Genomic DNA, 17,152 nt, shown 5'->3' with positions numbered 1-17,152 from the left:
TTCCAACCCAAACCATTCTATGACTCCTGGTCATGCAGCTGAGACATCTGCCCACAGATCTTTTAGGCAAGTGGGCTGGAAGTCGGAGATGACTTTGACTTTGTTTAACATGGCACACAATACAAGCTGGTCTATTCCTCTGTCTCTCCCCCCTCTCTCTCAAAGACCTACCTTTCTATTGCATTTTGAACATTTCATTCTGTGGGTTTTGTCCTTTTCAAAGGAAAGTTAGCCAAATACATTTTAGACAGATAACATATTAAGGCTTCAGATGCAAAGCAGGTTTTAAGAATTTGCCTTTCCTTGCAAGACAGTCGAGAACCATGAAGGAATTAAAATCTTCCAGTGCCACAGGGAGTATGTGAATTCCAGGGCTGCCAGAGTAATTTTCCTTGAGGTTTCTGGGCAGTTTACCTGAGGACAGCTCAGCAGAAAGTAGTTCACCAGCTGGTGTCCAGGAGAACAACAGAAACCTATGGGATCTCCCAGAGGAATGAGGGAATCCTCACAGGTGGAAGGGAAGGTGTCCATGGTTGAGCACATCACATTATGCTCCTTTTATATTCAGTGGAGAGAGACAAGACTTTTAGTTTCAAGCCTTCTTCCTATTTCTGTATGTGGACTTTATTTGTGATTAGTTGCCATAGAAGTTCCTATCTGTCCCTTGACATGAAGGGAATCTGGAAACTGGGTTCAGAGGCAGATACCTGTGTTCTTAGTCAAATGAACCCATCAGGCCCAGGCTAAGCTTACTCATGGGTGAGATCCAGATTCACGTCCACACAACAGGCCCAGGAAATTCCTGAATCACATTGAAGATAACTTTTTTGGTATAGATACTAAGGGAGCTGACTAGGAAAGGTGCTGTCCTAGATCTGTTGTTTCTAAATAGAAATGGTCTCATGGGTGATGTGATGATTGGTGGCTGTTTTGGACACAGTGATCATTAAATGGTTGAGTTTAAAATCTTTGGTTATATGAGAAAAACTGTCAGCAGTGCTACTACCCTGGATTTTGGAAGAACAGAATTTAGTCTGCTCAAGGAACTAGTTAGCAATGTCCCCTGGGAATCTGCTTTCAAGGGTATTCAGGTCCATAAATGTTGGTTAGTTTTTAATAGCCATCTTTTAAGAGTGCAGGAGCAGGCAATTCCAGAAGGCTGGTTGGCTGAACAGGGAGTTCCTTCTGTAACTTGGTGGAGAAGGAAAGTGTATGGACTTTGCAAACAAGGTCAGGCTACGCAATAGGAATACAGAGATGCTGTTCACCACTGTAGGGAGAAAAGGAACATGTAAGGCCAGAAGCACAGGAAGAGCTGCTGGCTCTGGTCACGTCCATGGCTAGAGTAGCTCACCACGCATGAATGCCTTTCCCAGGCTGGCCTGTAGAAACCCTGAAAGCCTTGGACTCATTAGAATCATAGAAGAATCATAGAATCATTTAGATTGGAAAAGACCTTTAAGATCATCAAGTCCAACCGGGCGGTTGTTCCTCCAGGCAGCTTTCCAGCCACTCTTCCCCAAGCCTGTAGCGTTGCATGGGGTTGTTGTGACCCAAGTGCAGGACCCGGCACTTGGCCTTGTTGAACGTCATACAAGCGGCCTTGGCCCATCGATCCAGCCTGTGCAGATCCCTCTGTAGACCCTTCCTACCCTTGAGCAGATCAACACTCCTGCCCACCTTGGTGTCATCTGCAAACTTACTGACGGTGCACTCCATCCCCTTGTCCAGGTCATTGATAAAGATATTAAACAGAACTGGCCCCAATACTAAGCCCTGGGGAACACTACTTGTGGCTGGCCGCCAAGTGGATTTAACTCCATTTTCCACAACTCTTTGGGCCTGGCTGTCCAGCCATCTGGACAGCAACAGGCCAGTGAACAGTATACCCATCCAAGCCATGAGCAGCCAGTTTCTCCAGAAGAATGCTGTGGGAAATGGTGTCAAAGTCTTTTTTAATTACTTGTGACGAAGTACTGAGGTAAGAATGAATCTGCATGACTAAATACATTTAATCTGAGGCGTTTGTCTTTGCCTCCTGTAGCCCATTGCTCAGCTCCTGCCAAGGAGGGAGGAACACCTGAGGAGACTCAGGGGAGGGGGTGGGCTTGGGGGCACTCATGGGGCCAGGAATAAAGACTTTGAGGGTTGAAAGACTTTGAGAGAGCACACCACTGCAGTACTGCATGGACCTCATGCAGACAGCAGAAACAAGACTCTGTGCCCAGCCCTGGAGACAGGGCAGGATGGGCAGAGGGCTTCCCACAGTGATCTGCCCTGCACAGCTGCATAGGAAGGGTTTATCAGCTTCAGGGAAGCGCTCTGTCCTAGTTTCAGCTGGGATAGAGTTAACTGTCTTCCTAGTAGCTGGTACGGTGCTATGTTTTGAGTTCAGTATGAGAAGAATGTTGATAACACTGATGTTTTCAGTTGCTGCTAGTAGTGTTTAGACTAATGTCAAGGATTTTTCAGCTTCTCATGCCCAGCCAGCGAGAAAGCTGGAGGGGCACAAGAAGTTGGCACAGGACACAGCCAGGGCACCTGACCCAAACTGGCCAACAGGGTATTCCATACCATGTGACGTCCCATCTAGTATAGGAACTGGGAAGTGGGGGCGGGGAATCGCCGCTCGGGGACTAGCTGGGTGCCGGTCGGTGGGTGGTGAGCAATTACACTGTGCATCATTTGTACATTCCAATCCTTTCATTATTGCTGTTGTCATTTTATTAGTGTTATCATTATCATTATTAGTTTCTTCTTTTCTGTTCTATTAAACTGTTCTTATCTCAACCCGTGGGTTTTGCTTCTTTTTCCCGATTTTCTCCCCCATCCCACTGGGTGGGGGGGGAGTGAGTGAGCGGCTGCGTGGTGCTTAGTTGCTGGCTGGGGTTAAACCACGACAGTCCATTTTGGCGCCCAACGTGGGGCCCGAAGGGTTGAGATAACGACAAACCTGACCAGAGCTCGTTAAAACAAATTTGTTATAAGCATTCATTATATTGGTCTTATAGTCGCTGGTCATTATGTTGATTTATGTGTTCTTAGAGTTGTTGCTCTGGTTTTTGAAGTTCTGTTATGCATCACCTCACTTGCTGTATGTAGTCCCTCTTCTCCTGCTTATCATCCGTGGGAGGTGGATTAAGGTTTTTGCTTTGATGTATTGTATAACACTGGTTTATGGTATGATAAAGTCATCAGTTGTGGAATTAATCCGGTATTTGCACTCAGCATTGTCACCTTTATACGGCGGGAGCCATCTGTGGGAAACTATTAATAATTATACCATTTACCTTTCCTCCTTGGAAAACCAGTCTATGAGTGGGATACCTTTTTTCCCCTCTCCTTTCTCCTTCAGTCCAGTTACAATGGTGTTTGGGAATTTTGAAAAATTTGAATACTCTTGGGATGTTGATACCAGCACGGTCCTAGCCCTACTGCTGGGAATTAGCATGCTTCTGAATGTGGTTCAGCTCTTGTTTAAGGTTAAACAACTATTTAAGAAGATCACCCAGAGGTCTGCCCCGAGGCTGGATAATTATGAGTGGCAGGGTGTGTGGGGTAGTATGGGCAAGTACCTAGAAAAGTGGGCACCTCCAGTGTTTTGGAAATTCACCCCTGAACAAATGCAGAATCCAGAAGAACTAGTAAAATATTTGGAAAAGGTATGCTGTCACCCCGGCAGCTCCAGAGAGATACAAATCACTGCAACGTGCTGGGGCCTGGCCCATGCCTATCGAGCCCTGTTCGACACAACTCAGCACCCCCAAGGGGAAGAGAAGGTCTCTGGACCTAACAACAAAGCAATGAGCACTGCGGTCACCCAAACCCCGGCAATGGGCGCTGCGGCCCCTCCAGCCCCGGCGACGAGCATTGCGGCCACCCAGACCTTGGTGACAGGTACCGTGACCCCTCCAGCCCTGGCAATGAGAACTGTGGCTACCCAAACCTCAGCAACAGGCACTGCAGCCCCTCCAGCCGCAGCAACGAGCACAGCAGCTACCCAAACCCTGGCAACAGGCACTGCGGTCCCTCCAGCCCCAGCGACGAGCACTGCTGCTACCCAAACCTTGGCGACAGATGCTGCTACCCAAACCTTGGCGACAGACGCTGCGGATATCCAAAACCCGGCGAGTGATACTGCAACTGAACCAGCGGATCAACCTGCACCAGTATCAGTTGCCCCCGTACAGAAAAAGAAATATAAAAAATCAGCTCGCTTAGCAAAGGATGAAGGTGAACAAGGGCCATCACGGGAACAGGAGGAAGAGGCAGAACCAGAGGTAATAACCCGGTCCCTATCCTTGAGTGAGCTGCGAGATATGCGAAAAGATTTTGGCCGCCGTATAGGTGAGCATATTATCACCTGGCTTCTCCGATGCTGGGACAATGGGGCTAATAGCTTGGAATTAGAAGGTAGGGAAGCCAAGCAGCTGGGATCGCTTGCCAGGGAAGGTGGCATTGACAAGGCAATTGGAAGAGGAACACAAGCCATCAGCCTCTGGAGGCGACTCTTGTCAAGTGTGAAGGAAAGGTACCCCTTTAAGGAAGATGTTATATGTCAATCAAGCAAGTGGACCACCATGGAAAAAGGTATCCAATATCTGAGGGAATTAGCTGTGCTAGAGACGATTCATCATGACCCGGACAACCCACAATTACCCAAAGATCCAGACGAAGTCCAATGCACACGACCCATGTGGCGGAAATTTGTACGGAGCGCACCATCGTCCTATGCCAACTCACTGGCAATAATGACCTGGAAAGACGAAGAGGCACCGACAGTGGATGAAGTGGCTCGCCAACTCCGTCAATACGAAGAAAATCTCTCCTCCTCCCTACAAGCCTGCATTTCGGCTGTGGAGAAGCTGTCCGAGGATTTCCAACAATTCAAAGAGGATATGTCCTATTGCCCACCTGTAAGGACCAATGTCTCAGCTATTAGGAGTGAGCGCTCCTCTGCCCAAGAGAGAGAATATAGAAGGTACACACCGCGAGGTGCCCTGTGGTTTTACCTATGTGATCATGGAGAGGACATGAGGAAATGGGATGGAAAACCTACCTCGGTCCTAAATGCACGGGTACGTGAGCTGCGAGGAAAAACCACCACAAAAGGGGATTCTACTAGGAAAAATGCCGCTCCAGTTTCCAAACAGAGCAGAAGGGCTGATCTTATTTCTGATCCTCTTGAAGGGACTTCTGAGCCAATTTTACGAGAAGTGAATACCGGATACTCTGGCCAGAATTAGAGGGGCCCTGCCTCCAGCCAGGTGGAGGAAAGGGATAACCGGGTCTATTGGACTGTGTGGATTCGATGGCCTGGCACGTTAGACCCACAGGAGTATAAGGCTCTAGTAGACACCGGCGCACAGTGCACTCTAATGCCATCAAGTTATAAAGGGGCAGAACCCATCTGTATTTCTGGTGTGACAGGGGGATCCCAAGAGTTAACTGTATTGGAAGCTGAAGTAAGCCTAACTGGGAATGAATGGCAGAAACACCCCATTGTGACTGGTCCGGAGGCTCCGTGTATCCTTGGCATAGACTATCTCAGGAGAGGGTATTTTAAGGATCCGAAGGGGTATCGATGGGCTTTTGGTATAGCTGCCTTGGAGACGGAGGGCACTGAACAGCTGTCTACCCTGCCTGGTCTCTCTCAAGACCCTTCGATCGTGGGGTTGCTGAGGGTTGAAGAACAACAAGTGCCAATTGCTACCACGACGGTGCACCGGCGGCAATATCGCACCAACCGAGACTCTCTGATTCCCATCCACAAGTTGATTCGCCAACTGGAGAGCCAAGGAGTGATCAGCAAAACTCGCTCACCCTTTAATAGTCCCATATGGCCAGTGCGAAAGTCTAATGGGGAGTGGAGACTAACAGTTGACTATCGTGGCCTGAATGAAGTTACGCCACCGCTGAGTGCTGCCGTTCCAGATATGCTAGAACTTCAATACGAACTAGAGTCAAAGGCAGCCAAGTGGTATGCTACAATTGACATTGCTAATGCGTTTTTCTCAATCCCTCTGGCAGCAGAGTGTCGTCCACAGTTTGCCTTTACTTGGAGGGGTGTCCAGTACACTTGGAATCGATTGCCCCAGGGGTGGAAACACAGCCCCACCATTTGCCATGGACTAATCCAGACTGCACTGGAAAAAGGTGAAGCTCCGGAACACCTGCAATACATTGATGACATCATTGTATGGGGCAACACGGCAGAAGAAGTCTTTGAGAAAGGGAAGAAGATAATCCAAATCCTTCTGAAAGCCGGTTTTGCCATAAAAGAAAGTAAGGTCAAGGGACCTGCACAGGAGATCCAGTTTTTAGGAATAAAATGGCAAGATGGACGTCGTCAGATCCCAATGGATGTGATCAACAAAATAGCAGCTATGTCTCCACCGACTAATAAAAAGGAAACACAGGCTTTCTTAGGTGTTGTGGGTTTTTGGAGAATGCATATTCCAAATTACAGTCTGATTGTAAGCCCTCTCTATCAAGTGACCCGGAAGAAGAATGATTTTAAATGGGGCCCTGAGCAACAGCAAGCCTTTGAACAAATTAAACGGGAGATTGTTCATGCAGTAGCCCTTGGACCAGTCCGGGCAGGACAAGATGTTAAAAATGTGCTTTATACTGCAGCCGGGGAGAATGGCCCTACCTGGAGCCTCTGGCAGAAAGCACCCGGGGAGACCCGAGGTCGACCCCTGGGGTTTTGGAGTCGAGGATATCGAGGATCCGAGGCTCGCTATACTCCAACTGAAAAAGAGATATTGGCAGCATATGAAGGAGTTCGAGCTGCCTCAGAAGTGGTTGGTACTGAAACACAGCTCCTCTTAGCACCCCGACTGCCAGTGCTGGGCTGGATGTTCAAAGGGAGGGTCTCCTCTACACATCACGCGACTGATGCCACGTGGAGTAAGTGGATTGCAATGATCACACAACGGGCTCGCATAGGAAACCCCAGTCGCCCAGGAATTTTAGAAGTGATCACAGACTGGCCAGAAGGCAAAGATTTTGGAACGTCGCCAGAGGAGGAGGTAACGCGTGCTGAAGAAGCCCCGCTGTATAATAAACTGCCAGAAAATGAGAAGCAATATGCTCTGTTCACTGATGGGTCCTGTCGCATTGTGGGAAAGCATCGGAGGTGGAAGGCTGCTGTATGGAATCCTACACGACTAGTCGCAGAAACTGCTGAAGGAGAAGGTGAATCGAGTCAGTTTGCAGAGGTGAAAGCCATCCAGCTAGCGTTAGACATTGCTGAAAGAGAAAAGTGGCCAGTGCTCTATCTCTATACTGACTCATGGATGGTGGCAAATGCCCTGTGGGGGTGGTTACAGCAGTGGAAGCAGAGCAACTGGCAGCGCAGAGGTAAACCCATTTGGGCTGCCGCACTGTGGCAAGATATCGCATCCCGGCTAGAGAATCTGGTTGTAAAAGTACGTCACGTAGATGCTCACGTACCCAAGAGTCGGGCCACTGAAGAACATCAAAATAACCAACAGGTGGATCAGGCTGCCAAGATTGAAGTGGCTCAGGTGGACTTGGACTGGCAACATAAGGGTGAGCTATTTATGGCTCGATGGGCCCATGATGCTTCAGGCCATCAGGGAAGAGATGCAACATATAGATGGGCTCGTGACCGAGGGGTGGACTTGAGCATGGACACTATTGCACAGGTTATCCATGAATGTGAAACATGTGCTGCAATTAAGCAAGCCAAACGGTTAAAACCCCTGTGGTATGGAGGACGATGGCTGAAATATAAATTTGGGGAAGCCTGGCAGATTGACTATATCACACTCCCACAAACTCGCCAAGGCAAGCGCTATGTGCTCACAATGGTGGAAACAACCACCGGATGGCTGGAAACATATTCTGTACCCCATGCCACTGCCCGGAACACTATCCTGGGCCTTGAAAAGCAGGTCTTGTGGCGACATGGCACCCCAGAGAGAATTGAGTCAGACAACGGGACTCATTTCCGAAACAACCTCATAGACACCTGGGCCAAAGAGCATGGCATTGAGTGGGTGTATCACATCCCCTATCATGCACCAGCCTCTGGGAAAATTGAGCGATACAATGGACTGTTAAAGACTACATTGAGAGCAATGGGGGGTGGAACTTTCAAACATTGGGATACACATTTAGCAAAAGCCACCTGGTTAGTCAACACCAGAGGATCTGCCAATCGGGGTGGCCCTGCCCAGTCAGAATTTTTACGTACTGTAGAAGGGGATAAAGTCCCTGTAGTGCACACAAAAAATATGTTAGGGAAGACAGTCTGGGTTACTCCTGCCTCAGGCAAAGGTAAACCCATTCGTGGGATTGCTTTTGCTCAAGGGCCTGGGTGCACTTGGTGGGTGATGCGAAAAGATGGGGAAGTCCGATGTGTGCCTCAAGGGGATTTAATTTTAGGTGAGAATAGCCAGAATTAAACTGTATGATACTAGTTGCTATATAACCCTGCTACTGTATGTTATCATTACTATAATTGTTATATGCTATATCCATAGTACTATAGTAAGAATCACTTAGATCAAGCAAGAAAAACTGTGATAAAACTGAGCGAAGCGCAGTAGTGATGGAACCAGAACTGACTCCAGCATGCAACAATCCAACGGTGCACACCATCCTCCTGCTGCGTCCAATGTCAACTGCTCGTCATACTGCACTGAAGCCCAACTCTGCTCTACCGACTGAGAGGACTTTGCACCATCCCTCCTGCCCAGAAAGACTGGTATGACGGATGGAGCCCAGAGTCAGGAACTAAATGAACTCAATGAACATTTAATGAACATAACCCATAAACTAAAGGAATGATATCTCTGTGTATGTATATATATATATATATATATATCATTGTTCATATGTCTCAAAGTGATAGATAAGGTGTTGATGATTGACCAGGATGTAACTAAAGGTATGGGAACTGAGCATGACGTCAATGGTATAGAATAAGGGGTGGATACTGTCCTAGTTTCAGCTGGGATAGAGTTAACTGTCTTCCTAGTAGCTGGTACGGTGCTATGTTTTGAGTTCAGTATGAGAAGAATGTTGATAACACTGATGTTTTCAGTTGCTGCTAGTAGTGTTTAGACTAATGTCAAGGATTTTTCAGCTTCTCATGCCCAGCCAGCGAGAAAGCTGGAGGGGCACAAGAAGTTGGCACAGGACACAGCCAGGGCACCTGACCCAAACTGGCCAACAGGGTATTCCATACCATGTGACGTCCCATCTAGTATAGGAACTGGGAAGTGGGGGCGGGGAATCGCCGCTCGGGGACTAGCTGGGTGCCGGTCGGTGGGTGGTGAGCAATTACACTGTGCATCATTTGTACATTCCAATCCTTTCATTATTGCTGTTGTCATTTTATTAGTGTTATCATTATCATTATTAGTTTCTTCTTTTCTGTTCTATTAAACTGTTCTTATCTCAACCCGTGGGTTTTGCTTCTTTTTCCCGATTTTCTCCCCCATCCCACTGGGTGGGGGGGGAGTGAGTGAGCGGCTGCGTGGTGCTTAGTTGCTGGCTGGGGTTAAACCACGACACGCTCACATGCCAGAAGCACTGTTGCTGAGAAGTGGCTCTGGGACTGGGAGCTCCCCACTGAAAGGAATGGGGAAACTTGATGCCCTTAGAGCAAAAGCAAAACCCACTTCCTTGTCCCACCCTTCCACAGAAATGCCTCAAATACCAACATAGATACGCTCCACGCCTCATTGTACTGACTGGAAGAGAAGTGACACTTCCACTGCTTTCGGCTTTGCTCCTGAGCACGGCCCTGTGACATGCCCGGCAGAGCTGTGTCCCTGCAGTGTCACAGTGCAGACCCTGGCATACCCAGTTAAGCCTTGGCCTAACACATCCTAGTTTGCTTCTTGTCGGCACTCATTCATATTGTCATGTCCATCAAGTCTAGTTGCACTATTTTGTAAACACTGCAAATATTGCTGGGGGAAATAAAATTTTCAGGAGACAGATGTAGGCAATGCTACAATTACTGGCAGCAGTCACTATTTTCAGATTTCTGCTCTGTTCCATCCCTAACTGTTCAACAAATTTTATTTTAATGCTCAATGTCCCACACCTGTTCTTTCTCTTTATTTGACAAATGTAGTAATGGAATTTAAGTTGAGCAAAATGCCTGTTTTTCATTTAGCTTTTGTATTTTTGCCACTGCAGTCTCTGCCTTTGAAGTCCAGAACTAGCAATGAAAGAACCGTTGACAGTTCAAGAGTCAGTAGTTCTCAGCAGCAGAAATGTCCAGACAGGCCACGAGTTTTTTGTGATCAAATGGGTACTGTGGAACGGCCACTGGGACACTCTCATAAATGATTCAAGTCAAGAGCAAATGATGCGCAGATGGGCTGCCAGTCAGGATTACATTTCAGGTCAAACAGACTTGTGATACTCAGTGCACAAGGAGGAGTAATCCTCCTTTTCTGCCAAGTGTCTATTACATATCACTTAACCTCTCTTTGAGCATGTTTCTACAAACTATCAGTTTTTCTCCTATTTGTGTGCTATTGCTTGCCTAAAAACAACACAACCTCAAGTTTTTGCTGCATTGCTCTGTGACCGCCTCTGCAGAAGCAGCCATCCCAGGCTGTGTTGAATCCACTTTTGCTGGTTTAAATTCAGTATTTTCTTTTCCATGGTTTCTTGTACTGAATTCAAGCTGTGGAACACAACTGGGAGATTTAAAAGATGAAGACAGACATTTCTTCTGCTGAGTGCTAAACCCTATTGTTACTGAAAAGCACTTGGCATTTCTACAGGCAAGTAACTTGGCAAGTCCAGAGACAGCAATTGATTTCTTGCATTCAGCTGCTCAGCTGTGTTTTCTATTGTCAATCTGAGGTGTTAATTTCAAGCTCAGAAAGGAGAAATAATTCCAGTGCTCTTCTACAGGGAGGAGCAGCCTGTATTTGCCTAAGCCATTTGAGACCTTGTTTCTCGTAAACCTAGCCTGGCTCATCCCCATACTGTCCCAAACTCACCAGCTGATTCTCATTTGCATAGAGATGCTGAAAATAGCTTTCACTTCTTCATAACTCTGCTACGCAGATATTTAAGGAGTGCAAATATTGAACAATCTCTTCACCGATGTGATGTACACACCCTTAGAAGCAAGTTTAATTAACCCCAGTTGATTTTTAATGAAGTCAGTCTTCAGAGTAAGCACTCATGAAGACTGCTCCACTGATGAATGGTTAACTTGATAAATAGAGCAGAAAGAGTTTTCTTGTTTGAAACTGAGCTGGGTTTGCAACCATAGTATGGACCATCTGTTCTGATTTACTACACTAGTATTTATAGCGTTAATCTATAAAATACAGCCATAATAGTAATTCAGAAATGTCAATGAAAATTATTGAAGCTGTTCCTACCACGGTGGCTTTAACTCTAGTGTTCAACAACTCCAGTGTTTCCATAGATTTTAATTACTTCTATGTATCTGAGGTGATCTCAAGTTGTAAAAAAACTCTGTTTCTCACCTTGAGACTATTGACTTTATGACCAAAAAAATATGGATCTGTACGTTCAGTCCCCGTGTGACAAATTCCAAATGTCTTGCTGCTACATGTGTGAAAAATACATGACTTCTACAGTATCATCTTCCCATCAGAGAGTGCCCTGGGAATTGCTGCATATTCATTTCTAGTCTAAACACCAGCTAATGAGCTTGCCATTAAATCAGAAATCCCTTTTTGAAAAACATAACCTTGTGTTTGAAGACCTGGGCTATTTTATTCACTATTCTACTGCTGCAAAAAATACCTTGTTGCTAATAACAGGCCAGCTCTTGTGTTTTTTAAACCTTAGGAGCCCTTCCCATGAGTTTTTACTCATACTGTTAGCTGTGAGTAGAAATCTATTAGCATTAGCAGGTCTACTCAGTTTAATAAGGGGCTTCTGACTGCTGTAATGCAGCTTCAAGCAGCAAACTAAACAGATTTTTCTCTACATAACATTTAAGGCAACTCAAGCCCTTGTTCACTGAAATTATTGGAACAAGTTTTTTCAGCAGAAAAGATTTCAGATACATATGGTACATAGCCTAATATGTGCACGTGTATAGGTCTGCACACAAACACCCACCTTTAATCTTTAAAGTACAATGTTACTCCATGGAGAACAGGGTTAGAGTCTCCATGCTAAAAGGTTTTAGATCACAGCAACAGACTTACTTATCAGGAAGACAGCTCACGTTATGAACATTTTTTTCCCTGTGTGGTTATTACCTGGATCGTAATATTTTGATAGTAAATCCTTCAAATAGTATTTCTACCATTTGAATTTTGTCTGCTTCCAGAAATTGTCAGTTCCACCACCTCTTGGCTTCATTACCTAAAAAGCAGAATAACCAGCTATTTTCTCCTTCAGTTCACATATGGAAGTAAAGGTACGTTATGTCAATATAAAACATTGCATTCTTTGGTTTTCCTAATGGTTTGGCAATAAATTGCATCGATGACAAGAAATTACAGTTCTGCACAGGAGCCTCTTCTTCATGTTCTGAGTATTGAAAAGAAACCCACCACCTGGATGAAATTTTCCTTTACTTCTACATGAGAAACATAAGGGTATGTTTCTAAACCACCACCGTGGCTCAAGTGGTTTCATCAGTTGTCATCGGCATTGCAAGCATGGACAAGCTACTCTTCTGCTGAGGGCTGATACATGTAGACTTGACATGAGTAACACCGTAATGAATTTTGTCTGACATTTCCCGTACTCAGCCCCCTGTCCAGTTGCACAGACTTCTGCCAAATATAGGCCAGAAGGCTAAAGATTTTCCATCCATGCCTGTGTAGGTTGAACTTCTGTGAATATTCAACAAAATCAGTTTGGCTGTCTCCAAGACAGAGCACTATGTGCACTAACTGCCCTGGATTCCTCCTGTTGCCAGCAGGGAAAGCAGGTATTTTAGAGGGGGGAGTCATCAGGACTCATTCAAATTTATTTAACTTTTTTTCTTGGATAGGATTTCTTTTGGGGGGGGAGGGGGCGGGCAGGGGTCATGATTGACTTTGCATCAAGGATGTCACTCTCTGCTAAATCCATCCTTGAAAACGATACAAGAACGGGTCATCTTCTTTCTTCCAGAGTCACATGCTGTTGTCAAAATTGTCAAAACTAACACTGCAGCTGAAAAGAGCAGCCTGTCTGCCGTGTGAGGTGTGCCAGCTACTCTCATCTCTGTGAGGGATTTAATACAAAGTACTGTTCTCACCGTAGACTAATCTAGAATGATTAGTTCTGAGCTGAAGAAACTAGCTGGAGAGGGTCTGTGTTTGCAGCAGTAGATAAGACTTGTCATCTCTTGATGAATTTCAGATGGTATATGAAGTTACAGGTAGTGACTGCACGTGTAGAAATTGTATTCTGTATTTGGCTGATGCATAGGATTTGCTTTTAAGTTTGCAATAGAAAATGCTTTCTTAGAAGTATGAAAATGATGTCTTATAGTCAGATTTGAAACTGAATACATTGCTTTGATTTTTAACCAAAATACCTTTTAAAGTATGTTGGAATTTCCAGAATTGGCTTACTGCTACATAAGTATCATTAAATTTGTCTCTCTGGGCACTTCTTTCAAAAGGGTGGGGTAGGTCTTCCTTTAGAGCATGAAGGGTGGTCAAAAGGGACTTAAGGGGGAAGGGGGAGATCAGTCACAGGCTTCTGAATTGATCACTGTTTTTTTACGAGGCTGTATTTAATGTGGTGGTGTCAAACATTCCCCAAGATTTGAACTGATGGAGATGATCAAATCCATCTGCCAATGGATTTCACAGAATCACAGAATCGCAGCATGACTAAAGTTGGCAGGGACCTCCAGAGGTCATCTGGACCAACTCCCTACTCGAGCCAGGACACCTAGAAACTGTTGCCCAGGACCATGTCCAGATAGCTTTTGAATATCTTGAAGGATGGAGACTCCACAACCTCCCTGGGCAACCTGTGCCAGTGCTTGGTCACCCCCACAATAAAAAAGTGTTTACTGATGTTCAGAAGGAGCCTCCTGTGTTTCAGTCTGTGCCTGTTGCCTCTGGTCCTGTCACTGGGCACCACTGAAAAGAGCCTGGCTCCATCCTCTTCGCACCCTCCCTTCAGGTATTTATATACATTTATAAGGTCCCCTGTGAGCCTTCTCTTCTTCAGGCTGAACAGTCCAAGCTGCGTCAGCCTTTCCTCATATGTGAGGTGCTCCAGTGCCTCAATCATCCCAACAACCTCAGTTGTCTGAAGAACTTCACTGTAGCTCTCCAAGGATCCTGCAAAATGTATGTCTTGTCTTGTTATTAATGCCACCATTTCTTATAACTGTCTCTGAGGTCACAGGTGCAAACACTAAGTAGCAGAGTCAGGACTACATTCCACCAGCATCATAGGAACAGCCTGTTGAGTAAGATGTGTCTTAATCTGTTGACTACATTAATTAAAACATTTACATAGATCCATTTAGGATACAGCATTTTTATTTTACAGTGATAATAATGTTTTGTGCAGTAACAAGGTATCACTGTGGGAAGCCATTATCAGCAACATTGCCACTATCAACTGAATACCTACTTCTCTGGGGTGTTATCTGAAGAAGAAAACGCAGGTTGGGTTCATAAGATCCTGGGGTTTGGCTGCCTGGGCTCAGGGCCAAAGTAGCTCAGCTGGGACCATGGGGAGAGGCTCCCAGAGGCACTGCGGGGAGGCCGTGGCCACAGCCAGCCCTGGTCCTGGGGAAATGCTTGTAAGCTGAGGCTCCATCGCCTGGCCCCTGCCAGAGCCACGGCGACTGCTGTGTCACGGTCCTGCCGCAGCCGGGCTGTGGCCCCTGATCCGGCTGCAGACCACACCTGCGGGCCGACATGCATGTTATCAGGCATTACGTGATCCAGGCGAAACAAGAAACAGACATTGGCTTACTTGCAGGAAAATGAAGTTGTTAGTTCAGCCTGCAAGCTCCTTTTACGCAACAGGGGGATATTTTGATGACTTGCCTGGGGCAGAAAGCAAAAAGTGCATCCATGAGCACATTTTCCGAAGAAACATTAGGGCTCTTTGCCATTAATTCTGTATTTATGTCGCTGCTGTTTAGAACATATCTGACTAATTGCATTTACGGTTGTACTGAGAGAAGGAGAGACAGATGTTTTAGCAGTTTGTCTAAATATTATATCACTTCAGGCTCTGACTGGAAAAATTAATAGTTTTCCAAGTACCGTGCCAGAGTCATGATTGTCTTATTACTGAATATGCATCCTGCTAATGGGATCCTTCCTCTGATAACAGGATTGAGAGTTTGGAGACTGAGAGCACAGAATCTTTAAAAATACACCCCATGTAGTTAACGCTATCTGAGATTAATTGCAAAGACCAAACAACATTGTCACTAAAAGCCTTCTGTTAAACACAGATACAGATTTTTTTTCACAAGTAATTTATCTAATTACAATTCAGATTTTAAGCAGAACATAATTTTTCAGGAAAAATGACAGCTACAGCTTTCTTCAAACAATCACATTTGACAGCAGTTGATAAAGAAAAAAAAAAAAAAACCTTTTAAACTAATTTAGAGGCATAAGCAAGAACTGCAAGTTCCTGTTTATGTGTTCCAGTTACAATGTTTGGTAGTACAGAACAGCACTCAGGACTTTGTCACTGCTCCTACAGCACTGCAGGTTGCTTCTGTGTTTTTGCAGTCCATTCTGTTGCTTGTGGGTAACTTTTCTTTCTCCTCCAGCTCATTGCTGCTTTCAGGACATCAGACACATCTCCGAGTTAATGTGTCATCTGTGTGGATTTTCCAAGTTATTTTTCTGGTCATATGTCCTATGTATTTTTCAGACACAAATGAAAGAGTAGCCAGTGCTCTGCCATTACTGTCTTACCCTGCATTACAAACTGCTGCTGTCAGAATAGCCAATTGTATTTGTCCTGGCTGCAGCTGAAACTTGCTTTGCCAGAGCATTTTTCAAGATCAGGTTTCTCACTATGCTTTTGGGGGCTGGCAATGGTCTTGTTTTTATTTAAATATTCTGGCCTCTGGGACATTTACGGCAGATCCACAGAAGCAGTCAAAACCAAAACACATAGAAGATGCGAGCTCCTTCAGCAATACCTCAGAATACAAGTGCCATCAGTAGATTATGAAAATCCAGCTTTCACAGTGCTAGTGGAACAGTGATTGTTTTGGCAAGAGAGAGCCAAAGAGCAGCACTGTCTGCAGCCAGCCAAAGTTGGTGCTTCAGTCTCACAGATCAGACCTGTCTTTATCATGACTAAAATCAATAGGTTCAGTTACAACTGCACAATGTGGAGATGTATGAAGGATTCTCATGTCTACTTAACAACACAACTCAGCTGCCTAGATTTGTCAACACATGTACCAGCCTCAGGAGCTGGGGATGCAAGCTCTGGAGTCATCCTGCTTTGCATCACCCTGTTAAGCTCTGGCTCCCTTCCTTCTCTCTTCCCCGTTTCTCCTCTACTTTCACAAAATCATCTCCATTTCTGCTTCCATCAGCATAACGCAATAGTAGCTTACAAAACACAGGGTGAATGACTTTGTTTTGGAGTGACAACAGATTGCTCTTTCAAATATAGGGCATCATCAAACAACTTGTTCAACACCTTAAAGCAATAGTAAGATCATCTACATAAAAACTATATGAAAATTTTCAATGTGCTTCATGTGGTTATAGCTTAATTCTTAGATTATCAAAGAAAGTATCTGGGCAGAGTACAACAATCACAATACTAGAAGCTTACTGGGCAAATAAAAGCATATTTAGAGAAATAAGACCTAATGGCCTTCAAAAATAAAAACTTGCCTTTAAAAAATCTAAACAAAATATTCAAAAGTCTAGAAGCTAACAATTAACTGGCTTGAATATATTTTTTTAAACTATGTAATAATGTGCCTCCTTAAATAGTGCAGTTGTCACCCTTCAGCTGCTCTCTACACAAGAGGCATTTCTGTGTCCCAGCCAAAGCTCTGCTTTCCCAAAATCCAGCAGGGAGGAAAACCCATCTCCCACTGATCCTTTTCCAATGTCCTATGTCCGCCACTTGTGGGTCCCTAAGCCCTGCTGGGACTCCTCCCCACCGCCTGCCTACCCTGTGGACCTAACCATTGGCGGCTCCATTCATG

Source organism: Aquila chrysaetos, chromosome 3 (genome assembly GCF_900496995.4).
Source record: "Aquila chrysaetos chrysaetos chromosome 3, bAquChr1.4, whole genome shotgun sequence".
In the NCBI taxonomy this organism is placed as follows: domain Eukaryota; kingdom Metazoa; phylum Chordata; class Aves; order Accipitriformes; family Accipitridae; genus Aquila; species Aquila chrysaetos.
The sequence above is the reverse complement of the archived record's forward strand: the minus strand, read 5'-3'. Positions refer to the sequence as shown.